This window comes from Diabrotica undecimpunctata, chromosome 1 (assembly GCF_040954645.1).
Source record: "Diabrotica undecimpunctata isolate CICGRU chromosome 1, icDiaUnde3, whole genome shotgun sequence".
NCBI classification, from domain to species: Eukaryota; Metazoa; Arthropoda; class Insecta; order Coleoptera; family Chrysomelidae; genus Diabrotica; species Diabrotica undecimpunctata.
Window position 1 is genome coordinate 195985636 of NC_092803.1, and position 7417 is coordinate 195993052.

General features: G+C 32.7%; 1 long non-coding RNA gene across 1 annotated transcript; it reads right to left on the minus strand.

The window, feature by feature from the left end:
• Positions 1-4066: 4066 nt before the first annotated feature.
• On the minus strand, positions 4067-6342 carry LOC140441989 (uncharacterized). Its single transcript, XR_011951059.1, has 2 exons — positions 6061-6342; positions 4067-4374 (listed from the first exon to the last, which is right to left on the minus strand). It is a non-coding gene; the product is annotated as an uncharacterized lncRNA (long non-coding RNA).
• Between the last annotated feature and the right edge of the window lie 1075 nt (positions 6343-7417).

The following is a 7417-nucleotide window of genomic DNA, read 5'->3' on the forward strand; positions in this document are numbered from 1 at the left end:
GCAGTGGTTCAAATTGTATCTTGTGGTGAAGTAAAAGCTCTATATTATATATGGTTTTGTTGTTTGGTGCTGGTTTATTATCAACATGTGCCGTAGATTTTTAGTTCTGTAGTGTTTGATATTCCAAACGTTCTCTACATAGAGTTCATGTTTTTCTATAGCTTCTTTTATGTTATTTACGTTGACTGACTACTGCATATTTTTCAGTACTACTCGGAAGTACGTTCTTCTTTCAGCTTATATGTATGAAATTAAGTGTTTTTATCTGTTAGTGCTTTAGTTATTATCCTATAATTTTCCGATGCTTCTGGTTGGACTTTGAATTTCTCTAAGCCAAGAACCTTTATTTCGTAGCTATCGTTGGCGATTTCGTCCAGCAATTATATTAAAGGAGTGACATTCTTTTCTTCACTAATAAATATTTGACGTGGTTTGGTAGTTTTAGATTTTTCAGTAACATGTGTTCGTGAATTTCTGTCATTTTTGCTCTCTAAATCATTATCTATACTCTGAAAGAAGTAGTTACACTGTGTTTGTGATCTGAAAACCCTGATAAAATCTGAAACCGTTTTTAAATTTGTGCTTACAAAAACGGTTCCAGATTTTATTAGTCACTAATTGCTGATGAAATGTCACATCGGAACTAAAAGTAGTTTCATGGCGATTACTAGAACTCACTTTTAAAAAGTCAGTTCTTGCATGAACGTCGAAATATATTTATCCTCACTAAAAATTATTTGATGTCCGATCCTGGACTGAACTAATACCGGAAAGATATTATTTGCAGGTGTTCTCGTTCTTTTGCTTTCTCTGTTGAGAGAATAGCTTCGGTCTACTGTCATTTTGGAGCTTTGTTGCAACATAAACAGAATGGACGTTGCCGAAGGATTAACGCACCGAAAAATACTATCAGTTGCCAAGAAGAATTTATAAATGAGGAAGAATATATTTTTGCTATTAATAATATATTAATGTTTTACTTCATGTAAAAAGTGTTTTTAAAAATCATATAGTATGACAAATTTCACATATTTTTTGTCAACCATAACTGAATCGATAAAGGAATGTAAAGGGTTAAAATTCGAACATGGTAAATTATTTTATAGAGCATGTGTAAAGACGGTAAGTTTTTATTTTATAAATTATCCATATCCATAGGGTATTTCCTTAAAAGCTTCGTATAGAAGCTTCGTATAGGAGCTTCAGGATACTGCAAGCAAATTGATAAAAGACTGTCAGGATGTTTTAGGTGAACCAGAATTACAAAAAAATCTTGCTTTTATCAAAATCAACTTCTCTTTTGTGAAATAAAATATTTGTAGAAACAGCAAATGTCGTTAGTTGAGTCGATCCAAAAAAGATGTAAGATATCCTTGGACAAACTGGTCAGAAAGTATTAACAAAACTCAAAGATGTATTAACCAAAAACGGAGGATTTTAAAAGATAAAGAAAATATTTTCAATTTTAAATGAAGAACGCGTTAAAGATGTACCTAAATATGGATCCGGCAGTAGTGGCAAAGTATAAGTATGCAGCAACAACCAGTGTGGACCTTGAAAGCAGCTTTTCGATTTATAAAAAAGTTTTGAGTGACCGGCGCCAAAATTTTACAATGAAACATTTAATCCTTTAAGCCACAAGTTTATTATGATGAACCTTTTCAAAGTTTTTTTAAATAATAGTTTGGAATACTATAGTTGGTACATCAGTTACTAGATTTTAAATATATTTTTGTTTTTTCTATGAAAAAAATGCTGGTTAAGCGTTGTACCAGAGTTCAATCAAGGAATAATTTTTTCATGCTAGTTTCTCTGGTACATAGGGTGTACCAAATGATAAAAAATGTATCAATAATAGGTATAGGACTTAAAATAATACAAAAATGCTGCACAATATTGTAATAAACAAACAAAAACCTAATAATAAAAATAATAGTTCAGGCACTTAAATGATGTGATTTAAAACTATCCAAGCACAAAGCCACTTTACAGTCTACGCACTCTATATTACTGCGTTTCTGTAGTCCCAAAATGGCCAATATTTTGAAAATACTCCATGTTCAATGGCCTCCCAATTTTTTTTCTCGTTAACAAATTTTTTATAAGACTGGTAGCCAATTTGGATGATCTCTATTCAAGGTGAGATATTGCTTTTTTTCTAATGTTACTTTGCCTAAGGGATTCTTTATAAATTATATTAGAATTTACTATGGATGCATCAAAAAGGTAATAAAATAACTTCATCCAATATCGACGACTTTTCCAAGCTACAGAATATGTCTGCATTTGTTGGTCAAACCGATCAACACCGTCCATATACATATTGTAGTCTACAATGGCTGGAGGACAGCGGATGTTTTCTCTTTCTCCAGTATTTGATGTTCTCAAAACAAAACCAGTTCCTGCATGATTATGCATATTGCTGCATACGGTCACAGATTTTGAGTCACGATCCTTCCACTTGCTTATAGTAATATCATTGCAGACACCCCCATCAATTTCACCCATTTTCATTTTTCTGTCATCTACTAAATCTGCTTTTGGAAAATATATTTGTGTTTGTCTTACTGTTCCACAACCAAAATGACCTAGTTCTGATAACTTATTCATAAGAGGAAGTGTGGGAAAAAAATTGTTAAAGTGCAAGCAGTGTTCCCTTTTTTCTAACGATTTAAGATGGTGTATCAGATTTTACTACATCCTCAGCATTTGAGTCCCCTTCAATCTTGGAATGTTCAGCTTTATCATTCGTTATTTCATGTAATATTTTGGCTAACTGTTTAGTTGTAAGACCTCTCTTCCAATACTGTATATCAGAATAGTTTTGGACGTCTGAAAAAAACATGCATGTTGGGGTATTGTGGAAAATATTTGCTAAGCGCAAATTGATTGGTTCGTAATGTATGACGTAAATGAACAAAAATGATGACCAACACAACATATTAAATTAATTTAGCATATTCGTGATAGTTATAAATATTTATATTTTAGAGGAAAGTTTGAGGTTACATTTTTCTATCGTATATAAAATATCATATATAAAATAATTTCCAATTTTCTTTACTTTTGATATATATTTTTGTTTCTGAAACTATTGTATAGTATCCTTATATTGGTAATAAAAAACACTTACCTTTTATAGCACTCCTTAGTGGTCAAATTTTAAAGAAAAAATAACAAATCACATTCAGTTACGTGCTAATTGCAAAAAAGAAGCACACTAGAATCCACTGGTACAAATTTTGTACCACTACAATATTTACAAGTTGAGTAAACGTTCCGATATCATAGACATCTATGCATTAATTATTAAAATACAGGTATAGATGTAAATAGATAGAAATCTAAATTGTACTACTCATTTACTCTGGCGAAAATGTGTGGTACAAGGGTAATACCAGAGATACTTAAAGCTTTAAATGAGTATTTAGTTATTTCATGTTTTAAACAACAAAAACAAAAATGATATATTAGGTTAAAGCACTTTTGTTTTAGTTATCTTCTTTTTTTTTTCGTTTATTTCATTTTATTTTTAAATTTATAATAGGTATTTGCTAGTTCTTAAGCTAAGCTTTAGAAACACCGAGATAAGAAGTAGAACGAAGATTAGGGATATTGTGGAAGAAATTGCAAAAATGAAATGGCGCTGGGCAGGTCACGTAGCCCGATATAATGTCAACAGGTGAACACGGAGAATTCTGGAATGGAGACCAAGGACGACAACAGGAAGCATGGGAAGACCTCAAAAAAGATGGGTAGATGACATAAGAACAGTGGCAGGCAAACAGTGGATTAGATTGGCGCAAGATAGAGAAAGATGGAAGCAATTGGGAGAGACCTACATTCAGGAGTGGATGGAAAATGGTTGACAAAGAAGCTTAGAAATGTTTTATGTGCATATTTTAATGCTTTTTGTATAATAAAATGCTTTTTTTTTCATAAAATCTATATGCTTTTTCAGCGCTTTTTTGCTTTTCCTTATGCTTTTAAATCCGAACTCTAATTATTATATTTCTACAAGATATTGTAGATATCTTAAGAAGCAAAAAATAAAACTCCAAAAAAATAATATGGTACTATTATATTTTAAAAACGTAAAAATAAATAAAAATAATATATAAAAACTATTTGCTCTCCTATAGATATTCGCTTGAGCTGGAATCATCGACGAAAGAATCTGTATTTGAGGAGATAAACGATCCACTTCTATTTCTTTCTAATTTAAACTTTTCTATTAGTTTTTGAAAATGTATTCGATTATTTAGCATGTAGTCTACAAAAAAAGCTTCAATATCAAACTGTGGACGTTTCTTCAATACTGCTCGAATCAGATTGTCTACAATAAATTTGATTTCAGGGTGGTTCTTCAAATATCTGTAAATAAACATTGTATTCTTAATATTTTAAATACAATTCCACTGTAGAAAATGGAAATAAATCCTACCCAAGCCAAAGAAATTCATGAGTTTTGGGGAAACCAACTTTCGACGCCAGCTACTCATAATAATAATGATGGATAGATTGAAGAGACAACAAACAACTGTCAACACTGTAGTAATATTTCCTATGAATCTATCACCACTGAAGATGTATCGAACATTATCAAAAAGCTTCATAACTGGAAATCTCGTGGACCAGACGGAGTTCAAAACTTCTGGCTAAAGAAGTTTTGGAGAGAAATACCACCATTTCTTACTCAGGGAACCACTTATCTAATATCAAAGAACTTGCCTTCCAACTTTGTACAAATTGATCACAGCCTGTGTAGCCCAGCGTATCTGCCATCTCTAAATAATATCATAAAGCCTCAACAGAAAGGATGCCCTAAGATTTTCATGAGCTGCAAAGAACAACTCATAATCAACTTAGTCATTTCTTCTCATGCATACACCAAAAAAGGGGCCTTGGTACTGTCTTTATTAACTACAAGAATGCCTTTAAATTTGGTGCTGCATGAATGGCTTATAGATGTATTAAGAATATATAGTCGATAATAATAGAGTGGCATTTTAAAGCATATATTGACTATATCGAAATTTATATAACGGGCATCTCAGGAATTTATAAAGCCAGTGTAACACCAATAATGACATATGCCTCGGAAACAAGACATGACACAACCACAACACAAAGGCTACTGGAAACGCCAGAGATGAGAGAACTGAGAAGAATTTTCGGAAATACGCTGAGAGATCGAAGACATTAGAAGAAAATGTAACGTACAGTTTATAAATAAATTGACACAATCAGTAGAAAAAAATAATGGAATAACCACATAAGCAGAATGAGGGAGACCCGTATCGTCAAAATAGCAAGAGATAAGTCACCAATCGGCAGAAGAAGTATCGGACGATCGCGCAAAAGATGAAGAGGCAAACTTTAATAGAGGTATTAATATACCAATGAACAAGCAGAATTGCTTATAAAGAGGTAGAAGAAGAAGCAGACATCTTAAGGTTTTGGAAGTTTGATTTATGTACATATCTCAGTGAAGATATGTGTCAATCGGAACTCATAAATATTTTGTACTGTTTGCTCCATTGGATACCAGATTTCTTATGATCAAATATTACTAATCGGATAAGCCTAATTGTTGCCTGTCTTTTAATGCCTGTGTCTTTTCTCTTATACCTGTATCTGCTAGAATATCTAGCCATTATAAACAACTTACTGTATAAAAAATTTTGCCAAGTTGATATGTTGTTATCAACTAAATTATATATTTTATTTGACAGATATATGGCAAATATTTTGGACTTTAAAGAATATATATGAAAACTACAAAAACATACAAAAATAACGAGACGTCTACTGCAAATGAGATGCAGATCTGATGCATCTCATTGATGCATCTGAACAGTTTCATATTAAAATTAGCAAAACTGTGAAATACACAATTTTAAAAAAGTTACTCGGTCTTTCTTATTCGGTTCGCGCAAAACTAGTATCAGTGTTAAAGCCTAAATGAATAGAGACCATTTTTGGAAAGGTTTTTTTGAGTCTATTATTAAAAAACTTGAGATCTGAAACAGAAATTCAAAGCTTAAACAACCAACTTACATATGATCTTCTTTTATCCGATCGAGTTTATAATTGTTGAGCTCAATTTGCTGGTCATCAGTAATTTCTGACAGCTTGTAATGTTTTAATCCTCTGGGGACATCACATGGATGGAAATCGAGTGGATCTGGTTGATAAAGATTCTCGTAGGCCATCTGCTTTATTTTTAATATTGTAGATATCGGTATTTACGGACTTTAGCTTTTAAAAAAAGTAAAAGTGTTGTGGTACAAAAAAGTAAAAATTATAATAATGACATTGACAGTAATATGTCAATTAAGGAAAAATACGATCTACGGATACTTTGTTAACCAGGCGTCTGGGTTTATCATTTACTAATACGCAAGTAGATCAACAACAACATATAGAAATAAATGAGTCTTTACCATTCTGTAGAATTAGCTATTAGATAAATAAAATAACTCTGCCTGCACTTTTTTTGGGTGGATCCAGTAGCTCGACAGAACTGTTGCAGGTCCCAAGCTAAGATAAAGCAAGAGGGGTCTATTGCCAAGTTAGCATCCTACTGATACCTATACAGCTCATAGATACAGGATTATGTCTTGGAACAGGAATGATTTCATTACGTGGACTAACGCGAGAAAGAAGACAATGAATTTATGGAAAGCGAGAAATATACTTCGTACTGATACTTGAAACGTGAAGTCTCTAAACACAAGAGAGCAGGAAATTACAAAAGAGCTTTGGAAAAAAATATAGGCATATATGTATTACAAGAGATAGACAAAAATTAAAAGCGCCAAATTATGGTGGATAACTTTTTGATGACTTTTAGTGGTTTTGCGAAAGAAGTCAGAGCCAAAAAACAGCAAAAACAGTGAACATTAATGTTCACTGGCTTACCCTGTATTTGTAATACTAGCATTCTATCCGAAAAGGGAACAAAATTTACAACGGCTGCTTGGATTTTCCTGGAGATAATTTATTCCAACTTCATATAAATGATCTCGGGTGTTATTTCCGGAGTAGTATATCGTTTTATCCATGACCAATGTTTTATCGGAACCAGGCCAGCGCATTTTGGTTATGCCTAATATTTCTAGGTTCAGTCTGTTCATTTCTTGAATCGTGTTGTGCGTCTTTCCTTGTTCGAACAAACTCACCAAAACTTAAAAAGGATTTGTTCTCTATATAGTTAGTTGCCACATTCGGGTGGCTCCTCCTCGAGGAGATTCTTACCACCCCTCGACTATTAAAGGTCCGCCGCGGACTAGGGCCATGTGATTGACCGTACTGTGGTTATTGTTCTAGGGAAATCTGACGATCTTTAAGGTACTAGTTTACCGTTACCTTTTACATCTTTATACCGTTGCCCACTAATAGCTTCATCCGCCTT